This window comes from Rhamphochromis longiceps, linkage group LG3 (assembly GCF_057381845.1).
Source record: "Rhamphochromis longiceps isolate RC_006_pf linkage group LG3, R_longiceps_female_GT1.1, whole genome shotgun sequence".
Classification (NCBI taxonomy): domain Eukaryota; kingdom Metazoa; phylum Chordata; class Actinopteri; order Cichliformes; family Cichlidae; genus Rhamphochromis; species Rhamphochromis longiceps.
This window is the reverse complement of record NC_140559.1, coordinates 66,841,344-66,861,226: the sequence shown is the minus strand read 5'-3', so window position 1 is coordinate 66,861,226 and position 19,883 is coordinate 66,841,344. Positions and strand designations below refer to the sequence as shown.

Below are 19,883 nucleotides of genomic sequence, written 5' to 3'. Positions count from 1 at the left end.
ATTTATTATTGAAACTTGCACCAAGGGAGTGGCACTCCAATTTCGTTGTACTCTGTACAATGACAATAAAGGCTATTCTTCAGAAGGGGGAATTATGTTAAAATGCTCTTCATAGACTACAGCTCTGCATTTAATACCATAATTCCCTCCACACTCACCACCAAGCTGGAGCATCTGGGACTCAGCTCATCTATGTGTCAGTGGATCTCCAACTTCCTAACTGGCAGACCACAGGCAGTAAGGATGGGCGGACATGTCTCAGCCTCCACCACTCTTAGCACTGGAGCCCCCCAGGGGTGTGTTCTGAGCCCCCTGCTGTACTCTCTGTACACATATGACTGCGTGGCCACTACCAGCTCCACCACCATCATCAAGTTTGCTGACGACACCGTCGTGGTGGGCCTGATCTCTGATAACAACAAGACGGCCTACCTGAAGGAGATTAGGAATCTGGAGAACTGGTGCCAGAGGAACAACCTCCTTCTAAACGTCAGTAAGACAAAGGAGCTGATAGTGGACTTCAGCACTAAGCAGGAGAGGAACTACCAGACCCCTGTCATCAACGAGTGCCCAGTGGAGAGAGTGGACAGCTTCAAATACCTCGGAGTTCACGTCACGCAGGACCTGTCATGGTCCTGTCACATCAACACCGTGGTGAAAAAGGCCCGTCAGCGTCTCTACCACCTCAGACGCTTGAGAGACTTCCAACTGCCCTCCAAGGTGCTCAGGAACTTTTACTCGTGCACCATAGAGAGCATCCTGACGGCAAACATCTTAACCTGGTTCGGGAACAGCACCATGCAGGACAGACGAGCTCTACAGAGGGTTGTGCGGTCAGCTGAGTGCACCATCTGCTCCGAGCTCCCTGACCTGCACTCAATCTACAGCAGGCGGTGCTGGACCAAGGCCAGGAAGATTGTGAAGGACCTCAGCCATCCCAACAACAGACTGTTCTCTCTGTTGAGGTCAGGAAAGCGATTCCGCTCCCTGAAGACCAACACAGAGAGACTGAGGAGGAGCTTCTTCCCGCAGGCGATACGGTCTCTCAATCACACCACCACACAGTACTGACCCACACATATAGTTCTTACACACACACTGGACATTCTGGACATGCTGATGAAGACGCTGAAGCGGAGGCTGGACCAGGCGCAGTGGGTGAAGATGAGGATGCTGTGGCCGAGGATGCGGGCACGAAGGCTGGACCAGACGAGGATGAAGCCGGACCAGGCAGGGACGAAGCCGGACCAGGACCGGGCGAGGCTGAAGCTGGACCAGACGAGGGTGCAGACACGAAGGCTGGACCAGACGAGGATGAAGCCGGACCAGGCGAGGATGAAGCCGGGCCAGGCGAAGATGAAGCCGGGCCAGGCGAGGCTGAAGCCGGGCCAGGCGAGGCTGAAGCTGGGCCAGGACCAGGCGAGGCTGAAGCTGGACCAGACGAGGATGAAGCCGGGCCAGGCGAGGATGAAGCTGAAGCTGGGCCAGGTGAGGATGAAGCTGGACCAGAATCAGGCGAGGCTGAAGCTGGACCAGAATCAGGCGAGGTACAGAAAACTCTGTAAAAAACCCAGGAGAAATAAAGACACAATGAGACAAAGTTACTTTCTTTATCAAACGTGTACACGGGTGAGCTGCTAAGAACAACTCACCCCATGCACAGTGGCTTGGTAATTTTTATAGGAAAGACAGTGAGAACAGGATAAGAAAATACAAAACAAATAAAATAAACAACTCCATATGTGGCGCTAGTCTCGTCAGCAGAGAGCTGGGAGAAGGCTGTGAGAGATAAAACAATCTAAAACAATATGTCCCAAAACAGTATGTCTTTGCTGAGAAAGTCTAAAAAGATAATTCTAAACTAATCTAACCATAGACAAAAGGGCATGCTTGCACATTTAAAAGAAGGTAAAGAAACATAGAAAGATTTTTCCTGTAACATTCCCTCCTGTTTTAACTTATTTTAAATGTATACAACAATTGTCTGTGAAGGTTATTTATTAAGTATCTTAAGCAATTTTTAAATTCTCAAAATGTCAGCATAGCAGAAATGGAAGTCATTTGGTCTAAAGAATAAAACAAAAGAAAATAATACAAAGAAAAACATAGTAAATGAAAATCATAGTAAATGAAAAAATAATAAAACTAAAACTACAAAAAATAAAGGATGAAAAGTAAAATGAAAAGTTTATATTTAAAAATGATGAAAACCTAATATGTAAAATGAAAACTTCAAAAAATACAAGCATGAAACCTTATACTTAAAACGATGCAAACCTTAAATTGAAAACTTTATATGTAAAATAATGAAAACTTCATATTTAAAATGGAAACTTTATGTTTAAAACTGAAGACTTCAAAAAAAAATAAAAGCATGAAAACTTTATATTTAAAATGAAAACTTTATGTTTAAAACTGAAGACTTCAAAAAAAAATAAAAGCATGAAAACTTGCATAACCTACTAATGTTTTAATCAGTGCATGATCACTTGACAAGTCATTTTTAATCACCACGTCATTTATTAGCAGCTAGTACAAGTTCTCCTCTAACAGAATTGCAACGGGATGTTGTTCTTCTTCAGGCACGGCAACATAAGCAGTCATTGTAGTTGTTATCATCTGTGAAATCATTACTCTTAGGCATGGCAACACACACAACACTAATATGAGCAGTGCTATCATGATGAGACCTAGAAGGAAAAATGGCTTTGCTACAGCAGCCAGCCATGAACCGCTGAACAGCCAGTCCAGCCAGCTTTGTGCTGTAGCTGCTCCAGGTGTGTGTTCAGTGACATATTTTTGCAGAGCGGTCAAATTCTGCAAAGCTTCATAAATGTCTCCTCCAGTTTCGTATCCATCAGGGATAAAAGTGCAACATGTTTCCCCGATCAGCTTGCAAACTCCTCCTTGTGATGCTGTTAGCAGGTCTAGTGTCAGTCAGCCAGGCGATGACGAAGCTGTAGCTGAAGCCGGGCCGGGCGAGGACGAAGCTGTAGCTGAAGCCGGGCCGGGCGAGGACGAAGCTGTAGCTGCAGCTGGGCCGGGCGAAGCTGACGCTGAAGCTGAAGCTGGGCCAGGTGAGGATGAAGCTGGACCAGAATCAAGCGAGGCTGAAGCCGGGCCAGGCGATGACGAAGCTGTAGCTGAAGCCGGGCAGGGCGAGGACGAAGCTGTAGCTGCAGCCGGGCTGGGCGAGGACGAAGCTGTAGCTGAAGCCGGGCAGGGCGAGGACGAAGCTGTAGCTGCAGCCGGGCTGGGCGAGGACGAAGCTGTAGCTGCAGCTGGGCCGGGCGAAGCTGATGCTGAAGCTGAAGCTGAAGCTGAAGCTGAAGCTGGGCCAGGTGAGGATGAAGCTGGACCAGAACCAGGCGAGGCTGAAGCCGGGCCAGGCGAGGATGAAGCCGGGCCAGGCGAGGATGAAGCGTCAGGCTGAGGCGTGGCAGTAGCAGGTGGTAGAGCTGCTGGTGATGGTACTGCAGGAGGCGGCGCTGCAGCCACAAGTGGAGAAGCAGCCACAGGTGGCTGGACGGGATCCTCGGGCCCCCCAGCTGACGTGGCAGCCGGTGTGGCATGAGGCTGGACGGGCTCCTCGGGCCCCCCAGCCGAAGAAGCATGAGGCTGGACGGGCTCCTCGGGCCCCCCAGCAGGCGAAACAGGAGGCTGGACGGGCTCCTCGGGCCCCCCAGCGAAAACAGCCGCAGAACCAGTGGGCACCGGGGCCCCCGGCACACATGAAACAAAACCAGTAGGCACGTGGGCCTCTGGCACACATGAAACAAAACCAGTAGGCACGTGGGCCTCTGGCACACATGAAACAAAACCAGTAGGCACGTGGGCCTCCGGCACACATAAGGAGGGCTGCAGCTGCGCAGAGCACTGACCCTGCTCAGGCAGTGACAGCCTGGTGCAGTTCACAGCTGGCATCTTGGCCTCCAAGGGGTCCAGAGTAAGCTGAGGGCAGTAACCCAGCCTCTGGGGAAGCCCCGGAGTGAGCAATAGTCTCTAATGTAGCCAGCTTTTGAGGAACAGGTCCGTAGTGAAACAGTTTGTCTCCCTGCTCAGAAACAGCGGTGGAAAAACAGTGTGAAAATTGTGGCTTAAGGGAGGCTAACGGTTGAGCTACAGACTGGGAAGCTTGTGGCTGGACACAGAACTGAGCCGGAGAATGGTGATAAAGTCCTGGCTCAGAAGGGGCGGCAGAGAAACAGTCTCTCGGTTTTACAGAGGGTTTGTACACGCCCACTTGGGAAGGATCCGTTACCACGAAGGTAGGCAAGCGACCTGTACAGTCTCCCATCCCGCTCTGAATAGCCCCAGAAAACAAAGTCCCGGAAACTGGGGAAAGCAATGCATCCCGCTCACCAGTGTATGAATGTGAGAGTGAATGAATAGTGGCATTGTAAAGCGCTTTGGGTGCCTTGAAAAGCGCTATATAAATCCAATCCATTATTATTATTATTATTATTACTCACCGCATCGGGCTGCTCGAAAGTGAATGCAGACGGGGGGTGTAGTCCAAGGTCCAAAAGGAGAAACTCCCGCTCCCACGAACAGAGCGAGTCCAGAAGCCATGGAAGACCGGTCACCAGACGCTGTAGCCGCCTCTCTATAGCGCGCTGGGACGTGCCACCCGGGCTTTCCAGCCACAGGTCGATCAGCTCCTGTGTGGCATCGATGAGTGTCTCCCGTAGCTCCCTGGACGGATTAAGCGCTGCTGGGTCCATCTTGTGTTCGCGTCGTACTGTCACGGTCCGGGGCAGCGGCTGTGTGAAGAGTGGAAGGAGGACTCAAACGCAGCGCTTCCTTAGATGTGAAGGTGATTTATTGACAATACTGAACATAAAGTGGAGATAAACATAAACATAAAGTCACTGAGTCATGGTCGCAGGACCATGACAGCTTCAGGTCCCAAAGTCAAACGAACACAGAGTTAAAAACGGTCTAATTCTTTCATCTTTAATAAAATCATCAGCGTTGCTGCTTTACCAGGTGTAACAATTAAGTTTAGCATCCAGGCATCCATGAAAACAGAATTTATTAAAATTAACGGAGTTAAAGTTAACAGGAAGTTAGCTCACTAGTTTCCACCTAAACATGACATACCATGTTCTGATTGAGAGATTTTTGAAACTAATTAAAACGTACAGCTCTGCTACCACTTCCAACATAAATGAAGACAGAAAACTAAACAGCAGTAGCGTTTGCAGGGTTACCGAAGTTGGACTACCTTTTTTAAAAAATTTTTTTATTTTTTATTAGTAATATAAACATACAAACAAAATGCACCATATATTACAGATTCAGAGAATAGACATTTCTTACATATTAGCAACTTTCATACATAGTGAAAATAAAATATAAAGATGGGGTCACATAATTTAACAAATTATTAACTCACTAAATCAAAATCTTCCATAAAGGAAACAAAAAAAGCAGCCTTTTTCTTTTTAACTAAAGTCAAAGATTTAACCAACAGGTAGAAGTCGTTTTTCCAGTAAGCTAGTGTTGGTTTAGTCTTAAAATTAATTACACTCCTTTAATGCCAATAATTCACATTTATTTAAATTTAACTTTAAGCCTGAAGCTTTTGAGAATGTAGTGATTATTTGTTTTACCAGGGGAATCTGATGTTCATTTTTTAAGAAAAGAGTAGTGTCATCCGCAAGTTGACTAATTATTAAAAAATTATCCATAATCTCAATTCTGGCAACGCTGCTGTTTTTAATTAGAATTGCGAGCATCTCCACAACCATTATGAACAACAACGGAGAGCTTCCACACCCTTGCCTAATTCCTTATTTGACGCTAAATCTTTTACCAGTGCCATAGCCTAATGACACAGAGCTATTTATATCATTATACAGTATATCTATTATCTTCCTAAATTTATCCCCAAATCCAAATCGAGTTAGTGTTTCTAAAATAAAAGGATGTTCTACTGAATCGAAAGCTTTATAAAAGTCCAAGAAAAGAATAAAACTGTCATCACTAATTAGATCATTGTAGTCCAGTAAGTCTAAAACCAATCTGATATTATTATGAATGTTCCTGTCTTTCAAAAACCCTGATTGTGTCTCACTTGTAGCTCTCTTCACGACAACACAGACACAGGTCGGTTCTTTGAAACGGGCGTTTATTACTTGGGCCTTCTCTCCTCAGCTTCACCATCACCAGTACGCCAATACGCCGTGAGAACTGGTCACGAGCGAATAGTACAAACCAATTAGCAACTTTACAGTACACATATTAAGTCCAAACACAAATAAAAAACATTTCTCAAATGACAAATACCTCGTTGGCTGCTTGTCCTGAAAAGAGGTCCTTAAGTCCTTGTATTGCCCTTTCTTTTAGTAAACTTTTAGCTTAAAATCGCTTCATGAGAGACATCTGCTCCCTCACAGTCCATGAAAAGTCTCGTGTACTCTCGTTAAGGGTATTCTCACGAGACACTAGCTCTTACACCTTACACATGTACATTTCAAATAAAGACATTTCAACACAAACTATATACATTCATGAAATTATGTAACTTATTATAAATCAGTCATCTACATCATGAAATCCACACAGAACATTTTAACAGCATTTACATCACTAATTATACTTGAAACCCCTTGTTTGAGCCTTGTTGCAACTGAGCTAGAGAAAATTTTATAATCTGTATTTAATAAAGTTATGGGCCTTAAGTTATCCAATTGTCGTTTATCTTTGTTTGGTTTAGGAATCAATGTAATTAATCCTTGTTTCATGCTAGATATCAATTCTCCCTTTTCAATACTGGCCAGTATAGCTTTGAATAAAATTTCCCGTAAGTCTTCCCAAAAAAATTGGAAGAAATTAACTGTAAGCCCATCTGGACCAGGGGATTTATTAAGTGCCATTTTCTTAACAGATGCATCTAACTCTTCAATTCTGAAGTCAGATTCACATAATTCCTTAAATGATTCATCAATTTTAGGGATCAGATTATCTATTTGATCAAAAAAGACATCACAATCTGCTTGGGAGAACTGTGAGGAGTATAAATTGGAATAGAATGTATAAGTTTCATTCTCCAAAATTTTAGGGTCGTCACATTCAATGCCATCAATTAACAGAGAAGATATAAAATTTCTTTTCTGTCTGCTCTTTTCTAAATTAAAAAAATATGAAGAATTTCTTTCCCCCTCCTCAATCCACTTGGCCCGTGAACGCACAAAAGCTCCTTCTGCTTTATTTAGGTAGAGCTGATCTAATTTAGTTTGCAACTCCATAAGTTTACTCCTTTCTTGGGTATTTAGATCATCTTTACTACAGCAATAAGTAATTTCTTGGAATAATTTACATTCATATTCTCTTTGCTTTTGACTTATGTTTTTACTGAATTGAATACTAAATTCTCTAATTTTGAATTTAATGAATTCCCATTTACTGATATATCCTACAATTAGATGATCAGCCATAATATCTTTTATAATTTTTTTGACTATGTTGCAGTAGTCTTCATTTTGTAAAAGTTTGGCATTGAACTTCCAATAAGTTCTTTTATTTGATTGTCTAATTTCCGATTCTAAGCACAGTTCAATAAAGCAATGATCAGATAGAGGTGCATTTGACATTACAACTTTTACAGTGTGGCTAATAATGATGTCACTTCCTAGCCAATAGTCTATTCTAGATTTACAAGCTCCATTTGGTTTAAACCAGGAAAAGCTCTTAATTCCTGGATTTCTTACTCTCCAAATATCTGTCAAGTTGTTACTTATCAAAAAATCTATAACTAGGTTATTTTTTTGTGGTCTACCTGTCCTTGAGGGCCATCTATCAGTCCATTCATCAGGAGTCATATTCCAATCACCACCCATTAAAATGTATTGTTGAAATCTCCCAATTCTTTGAATCTTTGGGCTGAAGGAAGGACAATACTCGGTGTATTTATGCTCAATCAACAATCATTTATTTCCATACAATTCAACACTTAAGAGCATAAGGACCATCATGATGGGGAGACATGCCTGAAGAGGGTCACAGCAGTCTCGAAATGGTGACGTGTTACTCAGCTTCTTATAGCCGCTAGTGGCCCCCACCTAGCTGTAAAAGCCCAAACATTCACATTCTTTCTCTGTTACGGCGTCCAAGTTACGACCTCGGCTCCCTGTCTTTCTCTGCTCTCTGTAAAGGTGGGGGTATGAAATGTGGTCTATCTCCCCTGTCTTAGACACAGAGTCTCCTGCTTACAACCTTCTTTTTATGATTCAACAATAAAGCATGTCAAGAAAACAGTGTAATACATTCATAGCAGATCAAGGATACAGAGTGATGCACACTTATCTAATAAACTAATAAGTGAATATGTTCTTTAAACTCAAAAGTATAATGAGAACTAAACTACATACAGATCACACACTCTATATTAAAGGGTATAATATGATCTACAGCAGTATTCTAATTCAACTACTTTGATTACATATATAAGGTAACCTATAATAACAGAATAATCTAATAGTATTCTGTAGGGTATTGATCTTTAAGTTCAAAAATATTTGAAGTTATATCTTCTAACATAATTTTATTCTGACTTTCATTGTTATATCCATAAATGTTGACTAAAATGAAAAACAAACTTTCAACTCTCATTACAGCAATCAACCAATGACCATTCAAATCAGTCCGTTGTAGTACAAGATCCCCAGGAAAGTTATTGAATAAAATTGCTACACCCCCCGACCTAGTTGAGCCATGGCTAAACAGGATTTTGCTACCCCATTGGTTTGACCAAAAAGATACATCACTATCAGATGAATGAGTCTCTTGTAGAAAAATACAGTTTGATTTTTTACCTTTGCAGTACAAAAATAAGGCTTTTCTTTGAAAAGATTCTCTTAAACCCCTAACATTTAAAGAACCAAAACAAATGTTAACATTCAACATGAACTATAGACAGAATATCACTCACCACGTGAGAAAAAAAGTTGGACTACCTAGTATATAATGTTGTGCTATGTGATTGCTAGCAACACAGCTATGTTAGCACAACATTAGCACAGTGAAGCTGGAGGATGAACGCCAACTTTTTTTCCACTCGATAAAAGTTAACGTGACGGATTCTGGTGGTCAGGGACAAATGCAATCACATAGCAGGTTGCTATACACAGGCCAAACTTCAGACAGGAGAACAACTGAGATCATTCATCGACAATACCAGGTTAGTTATTAATATACTGCAACAACATGGGAATAGAGCAGCTGCGAGAGAATTCAACATTAATGAATCAATGGTACGGAATCATCTCTTTGCTATGACTGTTGCCCAGTGTTCTGACAAAACGTCCCAGGCCCTGTTGTGGTGTAAGTGGCCCCATCCGGCAACTCAGTTCCGGGTGTGGTGTAGATTGCCTTAGCCAGAGTCACAGGCCCTGGTGTGGTGTAGGTGGCATCAGCTAGCAGCACAAGACATTGGAAAAGAGCCAAAAGCAACGTCGTTAATGTGCCCTCATTAATGGGCAGCTGCTTTGGGTCTTTTAATACAGCCCTTCTCTGGATCAAAAGCAGTTCAATGACAGGAAAAAGAAAGGCTTACAGCACCAGGTATTCCCAGGCAGTCTCCCATCCAAGTACTAACCATGCCCAGCCCTGCTTAGCTTCCGAGATCAGACGAGGTCGGGCGTGCTCAGGGCAGTATAGCCATAAGCTGCTGGCCCCAGCACAATGTCTCAATTTATGGATTCAAGTGATAATTGGCAAGTACCTGAAGTTACGAAGACAATCCTATAACCCTACCTGCATGTTTGCATAATACCCTAACCCAAAGGCTCAGTTTAGCATTTATCCAACAGCACAGGCCCTGGATTGTTGAAGATGGCCTCAGGAACCAGCACAGGGCCTGGTGTGTTGTACATGGCCACAGCTAGCAGCACAGGGCCTGGTTTGGTGAAGATGGCCTCGGCCAGAAGCGCAGGGCCTGGTGTGATGTGAGTGGCCTGAGCAAGAGCCACAGGCCCTGGTGTGGTGTAAGTGGCCTGAGCCAGAGCCACAGGCCCTGGTGTGGTGTAAGTGGCCTCAATAGCAACTAAGGCCCTGGTGTGGTGTAAGTGGCCTCAGCCAGCAGCAACAGGCCCTGGTGTGGTGTAAGTCGCCTCATCCAGCAGCCACAGGCCCTTGTGTTGTGCAGGTGGCCTCAGCCAGCAGCCACAGGCCCTGGTGTGGTGTAAGTGGCCTCAGCCAGCAGCCACAGGCCCTGGTGTGGTGTAAGTGGCCTCAGCCAGCAGCCACAGGCCCTGGTGTGGTGTAAGTGGCCTCAGCCAGTGCCACAGGCCCTGGTGTGGTGTAAGTGGCCTGAGCAAGATCCACAGACCCTGGTGTGGTGTAATTGGCCTCAATAGCAACTAAGGCCCTGGTGTGGTGTAAGTGGCCTCAGCCAGCAGCCACAGGCGCTGGTGTGGTGTAAGTGGCCTCAGCCAGCAGCCACAGGCCCTGGTGTGGTGGAAGTGGCCTCAGCCAGTGCCACAGACCCTGGTGTGGTCTAAGTGGCCTCAGCCGGCAACTCAGGCCCTGTTGTGGTGTAAGTGGCCCCATCCGGCAACTCAGTTCCGGGTGTGGTGTAGATTTCCTTAGCCAGAGTCACAGGCCCTGGTGTGGTGTAGGTGGCATCAGCTAGCAGCACAAGACATTGGAAAAGTTCCAAAAGCAATGTCATTAATGTGCCCTCATTAATGGGCAGCTGCTTTGGGTCTTTTAATACAGCCCTTCTCTGGATCAAAAGCAGTTTAATGACATGAAAGGCTTACAGCACAAGGTATTCCCAGGCAGAGTCCCATCCAAGTACTAACCAAGCCCAGCCCTGCTTAGCTTCCGAGATCAGACGAGGTCAGGCGTGCTCAGGGTGGTATGGCCGTATGCTGCTGGCCCCAGCACAATGTCTCAATTTATGGATTCAAGTGCTTAGGTGGCAAGTACCTGAAGTTACGAAGACAATCCTATAACCATACCTGCATGTTTGCATAATACCCTAACCCAAAGGCTCAGTTTAGCATCTATCCAACAGCACAGGCCCTGGATTGCTGAAGATGGCCTCAGGAACCAGCACACGGCCTGGTGTGTTGTACATGGATACAGCTAGCAGCACAGGGCCTGGTGTGGTGTAGGTGGCCTCGGCCAGAAGCGCAGGGCCTGGTGTGGTGTAAGTGGCCTCAGCCAGCAGCCACAGGCCCTGGTGTGGTGTAAGTGGCCTCAATAGCAAATAAGGCCCTGGTGTGGTGTAAGTGGCCTCAGCCAGCAGCCACAGGCCCTGGTGTGGTGTAAGTGGCCTGAGCAAGAGCCAAAGACCCTGGTGTGGTGTAATTGGCCTCAATAGCAACTAAGGCCCTGGTGTGGTCTATGTGGCCTCAGGCAGCAGCCACAGGCCCTGTTGTGGTGTAACTGGCCTCATCCAGCAGCCACAGGCCCTGGTGTGGTGTAAGTGGCCTGAGCAAGAGCTAAAGACCCTGGTGTGGTGTAATTGGCCTCAATAGCAACTAAGGCCCTGGTGTGGTGTAAGTGGCCTGAGCAAGAGCCACAGACCCTGGTGTGGTGTAATTGGCCTCAATAGCAACTAAGGCCCTGGTGTGGTGTATGTGGCCTCAGCCAGCAGCCACAGGCCCTGTTGTGGTGTAAGTGGCCTGAGCCAGAGCCACAGGCCCTGATGTGGTGTAAGTGGCCCCAGCCGGTCACTCAGGCCCTGGTGTGGTGTAGGTGGCATCAGCTAGCAGCACAAGAGATTGGAAAAGAGCCAAAAGCAATGTCGTTAATGTGCCCTTATTAATGGGCAGCTGCTTTTGGTCTTTTAATACACCCCTTCTCTGGATCAAAAGCGGTTCAATGACATGAAAATGAAAGGCTTACAGCACCAGGTATTCCCAGGCAGTCTCCCATCCAAGTACTAACCAAGCCCTGCCCTGCTTAGCTTCCGAGATCAGACGAGGTCGGGCGTGCTCAGGGTGGTATGGCCGTAAGCTTCTGGCCCCACCACAATGTCTCAATTTATGGATTCAAGTGATTAGGTGACAAGTACCTGAAGTTACGAAGACAATCCTATAACCATACCTGCATGTTTGCATAATACCCTAACCCAAAGGCTCAGTTTAGCATTTATCCAACAGCACAGGCCCTGGATTGTTGAAGATGCCCTCAGGAACCAGCACAGGGCCTGGTGTGTTGTACATGGCCAGAGCAAGTAGCACAGGGCCTGGTTTGGTGAAGATGGCCTCGGCCAGAAGCACAGGGCCTGGTGTAATGTGAGTGGCCTGAGGAAGAGCCACAGGCCCTGGTGTGGTGTAAGTGGCCTGAGCAAGAGCCACAGGCCCTGGTGTGGTGTAAGTGGCCTCAGCCAGAGCCACAGGCCCTGGTGTGGTGTAAGTGGCCTCAATAGCAAATAAGGCCCTGGTGTGGTGTAAGTGGCCTCAGCCAGAGCCACAGGCCCTGGTGTGGTGTAAGTGGCCTCAATAGCAACTAAGGCCCTGGTGTGGTGTAAGTGGCCTCAGCCAGCAGCCACAGGCCCTGGTGTGGTGTAAGTCGCCTCAGCCAGCAGCCACAGGCCCTGGTATGGTGTAAGTGGCCTCAGCCAGCAGCCACAGGCCCTGGTGTGGTGTAAGTGGCCTCAGCCAGTGCCACAGGCCCTGGTGTGGTGTAAGTGGCCTGAGCAAGAGCCACAGACCCTGGTGTGGTGAAATTTGCCTCAATAGCAACTAAGGCCCTGGTGTGGTGTAAGTGGCCTCAGCCAGAGCCACAGGCCCTGGTGTGGTGTAAGTGGCCTCAATAGCAACTAAGGCCCTGGTGTGGTGTAAGTGGTCTCAGCCAGCAGCCACAGGCCCTGGTGTGGTGTAGGTGGCCTCAGCCAGCAGCCACAGGCCCTTGTGTGGTGTAAGTGGCCTCAGCCAGCAGCCACAGGCCCTGGTGTGGTGTAAGTGGCCTCAGCCAGTGCCACAGGCCCTGGTGTGGTGTAAGTGGCCTGAGCAAGAGCCACAGACCCTGGTGTGGTGTAATTGGCCTCAATAGCAACTAAGGCCCTGGTGTGGTGTAGGTGGCCTCAGCCAGCAGCCACAGGCCCTGGTGTGGTGTAAGTGTAAGTAAGTAAGTAAGTAAGTAAAATTTTATTTATATAGCACATTTCTAGATAGAGATCACAAAGTGCTTTACAAGATATAACAGATTAAAAAGACAAAATACAAACAAAGTTAGCAAAAGGCAGTTTTAAAAAGATGTGTTTTTAGCTGTTTTTTAAAAGTAATCAATGAATCAGCGGATCGTAAGTCTTGAGGAAGGGAATTCCACAGTCTGGCGGCCACAGTAGCAAAAGCTCTATCACCCCTAGTTTTCAGTCTCGTATACTGAATGACAAGTAGGCCCTGACTACTCGACCTCAGAGACCTACTAGGGGCATAGGGCTGTAAAAGTTCAATGATATATGGTGGTGCTTGTTGTTGAAGAGCCTTGAAAGTTAAAACCAAAATCTTAAACTGGACTCTAAATTCAACAGGAAGCCAATGTAACTGCATGAGCAACGGTGTTATATGTGAAAATTTAGAAGCTTTCGTCAAAAGTCTTGCTGCAGCATTCTGAACGATCTGCAGACGCTCCAAAGAACCTTTATTTAAACAAGTAAACAGGGAATTGCAATAGTCCAGTCGTGAAGAGATAAAAGCATGAATAACAATCTCCAGTTCGGTATAGGATATAATAGAGCTCAATTTAGAAATATTTCTTAAATGATAAAAGCAAGACCGAACAAGAGATTTAACATGACTATCTAACGTAAGAGCAGGATCAAGGATAATCCCTAAGTTCCTGACAGATGGTTTTACAAACGTTGAAAGAGGACCAAGAGCATTTATTATACTGGGTATATGTCTATCTGGGGCACATAAGAGGACTTCGGTTTTACTTTCATTTAGTTGGAGGAAGTTTTCAGCCATCCAGCCTTTAATGGTTTCCAAGCACACATTTAAAAGCCGCAGCTTAGAAGCCTCTTCCGGTTTAAAAGATATATAGAGTTGGATATCGTCTGCATAACAATGGTAACAAATATCCTCAAAAGGGCTCAAAATGTGCTGAAGAGGGAGTAAATAAACTAAAAACAGTAATGGCCCTAGCACAGAGCCTTGTGGCACACCAAAAGACAGGGACGCAGAAGATGATCTATACTTAGAAACTGCCACAGAAGAATATCGTTCAGAGAGATACGAGGAGAACCATTTCAATGCAGTCCCAGAGACACCAACCCAGTGTTTCAGCCTGTTAAGTAAAATATAGTGGTCAACAGTATCAAAGGCCGACGTAAGATCCAACATTAAGAGAACAGAACATTTACCTGCATCGCTTTGTAACAAAATGTCATTAGAAACTCTAAGAAGGGCTGTTTCAGTGGAATGAACTTTACGAAAGCCAGATTGAAATTTGTCGAAAATACTATATTTATCTAAAACTGCTGTAAGCTGCTTAGCCACGATCTTCTCTAGAATCTTAGCAATTAACGGAATTTTTGAGATCGGTCTATAATTGCTAGTGAGAGATGGGTCCAGCATAGGCTTTTTTAACAAGGGATGTATAACAGCAGTTTTAAAATAGGCAGGGACTATGCCCGAGGCCAAGGAGGTATTAATTATAGTAAGAATACAGGGACCAGTAGAGTAAAAGACATTTTTAAATAATGATGCAGGTAAAAAATCAAGAGAGCAAGAGGATAATTTTGTTGCACTAACTATTTTTCCCAGCTCTGGTAGTAAAACAGGTGAAAAACCTTCTAAAACAACAGGCCGAGCTGGCGTGGGAACAGATAGCGCAGACGCTGAAAAAGACAGGTTTTTCCTTATGTTGCTAATTTTTTCTAAAAAGAAAGCAAGAAAAGTTTCACAATCTTCAACAGAAGAAATAATAGCAGCAGGTGGAGCAGGAGTAATAATATTAGTAATAGTATCAAATAAAACTTTAGGATTACCTCTGCTCCTTGCAACCAACTGAGAAAAGTAAGCAGCCCTCGCAACTCTAATAGCATTGTTAAAGGAGGCTAAAAGATCCTTTAAATAGAGGAGATGAACATTTAAGTGAGTTTTCCTCCATAACCGCTCAGTTTTACGACAATTACGTTTTATAAGACGAATGTTGTCATTTAACCAGGGTACAGACTTGGAAACAGGCACAGGTCTCATTTTAATCGGACAGATTTCATCTAAGATCGAAAGACAATGATAATTGAATAGATCTATAGAAAAATCAACATCGTTTTGTGGGGATAATGTTAAATTAAAAACATCAGAGAACTTCTGTGCTGTGGAGGAGTCTAAAGTGCGGGAAATAACTGTCCGATGAACAGGAGACATAGGCTCATAAAAAGACATATTAAAAAAGACACAATAATGGTCAGAAATAAAAATGTCCTTAGAACAGATATAATCAATATTCAGACCCAAAGAAAAAACAAGGTCCAGTGTATGGCCTTTGTTATGTGTGGGGCCAGATACATGTTGGATAAAATGAAAAGAGTCCATGATACTGGTAAAACTCCTAGCAAAGAGGTCGGACTCATCATCAATATGTATATTAAAATCTCCCACAAGAAGCAATTTAGACAACCTCATAGTAGAGGACAGAAAATCACTAAACTCGGCTAAAAACGAGTTGTTTGGGCCAGGAGGGCGATAGACCAACGCACAGTAAAAAGGATCCTTCTTTCCAATTTTGATGAGCTGCAGTTCAAAAGACAGAAAGTGTCCAACTTTCACTGAACGGCAGTTAAAACGGCTCCGATATGCCACCGCGAGGCCTCCTCCACGACCAGATCCTCGAGGCTGGCTAATGACAGAGAAGCCATTTGGGCACATTTCAATAGTAGACGAATAATCCGACCCCCGTTGCCAGGTCTCAGTCAAGAACAGGAAGTCCAGATTTTTAGAAACAATAAAATCGTTAAGCACAAACGATTTATTCGTCAAAGATCGGGCATTAAAGAGCGCCATAGACAGCGGGGTGAAAACATTGTTGTTGGAAGAAGCTAGAGTTTCTCGAATTAAAGGGCGTAAATTCTCGGGATCAGACCCTTCACGTTCATATATTCCACTCACCGAGGGGATGAAAAGCCAGTCGGCAGGAGAGTCTGGATGAACCCTTCTGAGATAACACGGCCTTGGAGAGCCGGGCCCCCTATATCCAAGTAGGGCCTTGGGAGACAGATTCCTCTCCATATAGCTGTCATGTGCGTAGGCAACGGAAAACGCCCCACATTGCTTTCCAATTCGTCCCCGCCGCCAGAGGAGCCTAAGCTTCACCTGGATGCCCGATCTCTTTCCTCTTCTTCTCCGTAGTCTACGGGGAACGCTGAAAGCGCTGGCCGAAGATCCAGTCACAGGCAGAGGGTGGAAGGTACCAAAGGAGTGCGGAGAAAAGTGTGGAGAATGGAAAGTCCCACAAAAGGAAGGAGAAAAAACATCTTTGGCCGTCATTGACGAACGGATGGATAACAGCGTCAGACGATCGTAGACCAAGGCAGCCAGTACATCATTAAAACAGTTAAAAAACAGCAGAGTAGAAAGAAAAAACACGACAATAGAGCGAGACCAACTACACCCGGCAGCGGCGAAGCCAAACACAGGCGCCATCATGCCGGAAGTACAACTGAGCAGCCAGAGCCACAGGCCCTGATGTGGTGTAAGTGGCCCCAGCCGGTCACTCAGGCCCTGGTGTGGTGTAGGTGGCATCAGCTAGCAGCACAAGACATTGGAAAAGAGCCAAAAGCAATGTCGTTAATGTGCCCTCATTAATGGGCAGCTGCTTTTGGTCTTTTAATACACCCCTTCTCTGGATCAAAAGCGGTTCAATGACATGAAAATGAAAGGCTTACAGCACCAGGTATTCCAAGGCAGTCTCCCATCCAAGTACTAACCAAGCCCAGCCCTGCTTAGCTTCCGAGATCAGACGAGGTCGGGCGTGCTCAGGGTGGTATGGCCGTAAGCTGCTGGCCCCAGCACAATGTCTCAATTTATGGATTCAAGTGATTAGGTGGCAAGTACCTGAAGTTACGAAGACAATCCTATAACCATACCTGCATGTTTGCATAATACCCTAACCCAAAGGCTCAGTTTGGCATTTATCCAACAGCACAGGCCCTGGATTGTTGAAGATGGCCTCAGGAACCAGCACAGGGCCTGGTGTGTTGTACATGGCCACAGCTAGCAGCACAGGGCCTGGTTTGGTGAAGATGGCCTCGGCCAGAAGCGCAGGGCCTGGTGTGATGTGAGTGGCCTGAGCAAGAGCCACAGGCCCTGGTGTGGTGTAAGTGGCCTGAGCAAGAGCCACAGGCCCTGGTGTGGTGTAAGTGGCCTGAGCAATAGCCACAGGCCCTGGTGTGGTGTAGGTGGCCTCAGCCAGCAGCCACAGGCTCTGGTGTGGTGTAGGTGGCCTCAGCCAGCAGCCACAAGCCCTTGTGTGGTGTAAGTGGCCTCAGCCAGCAGCCACAGGCCCTGGTGTGGTGTAAGTGGCCTCAGCCAGTGCCACAGGCCCTGGTGTGGTGTAAGTGGCCTGAGCAAGAGCCACAGACCATGGTGTGGTGTAATTGGCCTCAATAGCAACTAAGGCCCTGGTGTGGTGTAGGTGGCCTCAGCCAGCAGCCACAGGCCCTGGTGTGGTGTAAGTGGCCTCAGCCAGCAGCCACAGGCCCTGGTGTGGTGTAAGTGGCCTCAGCCAGAGCCACAGGCCCTGATGTGGTGTAAGTGGCCCCAGCCGGTCACTCAGGCCCTGGTGTGGTGTAGGTGGCCTCAGCCAGCAGCCACAGGCCCTGGTGTGGTGTAAGTGGCCTGAGCAAGTGCCACAGGCCCTGGTGTGGTGTAAGTGGCCTAAGCCAGAGCCACAGGCCCTGGTGTGGTGTAAGTGGCCTCAATAGCAAATAAGGCCCTGGTGTGGTGTAAGTGGCCTGAGCAAGAACCACAGGGCCTGGTTTGGTGAAGATGGCCTCGGCCAGAAGCGCAGGGCCTGGTGTGATGTGAGTGGCCTGAGCAAGAGCCACAGGCCCTGGTGTGGTGTAAGTGGCCTCAGCCAGCAGCCACAGGCCCTGGTGTGGTGTAAGTCGCCTCAGCCAGAAGCCACAGGCACTGGTGTGGTGTAAGTGGCCTCAGCCAGCAGCAAAAGGGCCCTGGTGTGGTGTAAGTCGCCTCAGCCAGCAGCCACAGGCCCTGGTGTGGTGTAGGTGGCCTCAGCCAGCAGCCACAGGCCCTGGTGTGGTGTAAGTGGCCTCAATAGCAACTAAGGCCCTGGTGTGGTGTAAGTGGCTTCAGCCAGCAGCCACAGGCCCTGGTGTGTTGTAAGTGGCCTCAGCCAGCAGCCACAGGCCCTGGTGTGGTGTAAGTGGCCTCAGCCAGAGCCACAGGCCCTGGTGTGGTGTAACTGGCCTCAATAGCAAATAAGGCCCTGGTGTGGTGTAAGTGGCCTCAGCCAGAGCCACAGGCCCTGGTGTGGTGTAAGTGGCCTCAATAGCAACTAAGGCCCTGGTGTGGTGTAAGTGGCCTCAGCCAGCAGTCACAGGCCCTGGTGTGGTGTAAGTGGCCTCAATAGCAACTAAGGCCCTGGTGTGGTGTAGGTGGCCTCAGCCAGCAGCCACAGGCTCTGGTGTGGTGTAAGTCGCCTCAGCCAACAGCCACAGGCCCTGGTATGGTGTAAGTGGCCTCAGCCAGCAGCCACAGGCCCTGGTGTGGTGTAAGTGGCCAGAAGCGCAGGGCCTGGTGTGATGTGAGTGGCCTGAGCAAGAGCCACAGACCCTGGTGTGGTGTAATTGGCCTCAATAGCAACTAAGGCCCTGGTGTGGTGTATGTGGCCTCAGCCAGCAGCCACAGTCCCTGGTGTGGTGTAACTGGCCTCAGCCAGCAGCCACAGGCCCTGGTGTGGTGTAAGTGGCCTCAGCCAGAGCCACAGGCCCTGATGTGGTGTAAGTCGCCTCGGCCAGAAGCACAGGACCTGGTTTGATATGAGTGGCCTGAGCCAGCAGCCACAGGCCCTGGTGTGGTGTAAGTGGCCTCAGCCAGCAGCCACAGGCCCTGGTGTGTTGTAAGTGGCCTCAGCCAGCAGCAACAGGCCCTGGTGTGGTGTAAGTCGCCTCAGCCAGAAGCCACAGGCACTGGTGTGGTGTAAGTGGCCTCAGCCAGCAGCAACAGGCCCTGGTGTGGTGTAAGTCACCTCAGCAAGCAGCCACAGGCCCTGGTGTGGTGTAATTGGCCTCAATAGCAACTAAGGCCCTGGTGTGGTGTAGGTGGTCTCAGCCAGCAGCCACAGGCCCTGGTGTGGTGTAAGTGGCCTCAGCCAGCAGCCACAGGCCCTGGTGTGGTGTAATTGACCTCAATAGCAACTAAGGCCCTGGTGTGGTGTATGTGGCCTCAGCCAGAGCCACAGGCCCTGATGTGGTGTAAGTGGCCGGAGCAAGAGCCACAGGCCCTGGTGTGGTGTAAGTGGCCTCAGCCAGCAGCCACAGGCCCTGGTGTGGTGTAAGTGGCCTGAGCAAGTGCCACAGGCCCTGGTGTGGTGTAAGTGGCCTCAATAGCAAATAAGGCCCTGGTGTGGTGTAAGTGGCCTGAGCAAGAACCACAGGGCCTGGTTTGGTGAAGATTGCCTCGGCCAGAAGCGCAGGGCCTGGTGTGATGTGAGTGGCCTGAGCAAGAGCCACAGGCCCTGGTGTGGTGTAAGTGGCCTCAGCCAGCAGCCACAGGCCCTGGTGTGGTGTAAGTGGCCTCAGCCAGCAGCAAAAGGGCCCTGGTGTGGTGTAAGTCGCCTCAGCCAGCAGCCACAGGCCCTGGTGAGGTGTAGGTGGCCTCAGCCAGCAGCCACAGGCCCTGGTGTGGTGTAAGTGGCCTCAGCCAGCAGCCACAGGCCCTGGTGTGGTGTAAGTGGCC

General features: G+C 47.6%; 2 non-coding genes and 2 pseudogenes across 2 annotated transcripts; all 4 read right to left on the bottom strand.

The window, feature by feature from the left end:
- Window positions 1–9,552: 9,552 nt before the first annotated feature.
- LOC146676464 (5S ribosomal RNA) lies at window positions 9,553–9,671 on the bottom strand (annotated as a pseudogene).
- Window positions 9,672–10,759: 1,088 nt separating this feature from the next.
- Window positions 10,760–10,878, bottom strand: LOC146676463 (5S ribosomal RNA; annotated as a pseudogene).
- A 974-nt stretch (window positions 10,879–11,852) lies between these two features.
- Window positions 11,853–11,971, bottom strand: LOC146676462 (5S ribosomal RNA). The gene has a single exon (XR_014910897.1). It is a non-coding gene; the product is annotated as a 5S ribosomal RNA (ribosomal RNA).
- A 4,871-nt stretch (window positions 11,972–16,842) lies between these two features.
- On the bottom strand, window positions 16,843–16,961 carry LOC146676461 (5S ribosomal RNA). Its single transcript, XR_014910846.1, has one exon. It is a non-coding gene; the product is annotated as a 5S ribosomal RNA (ribosomal RNA).
- Window positions 16,962–19,883: the final 2,922 nt, after the last annotated feature.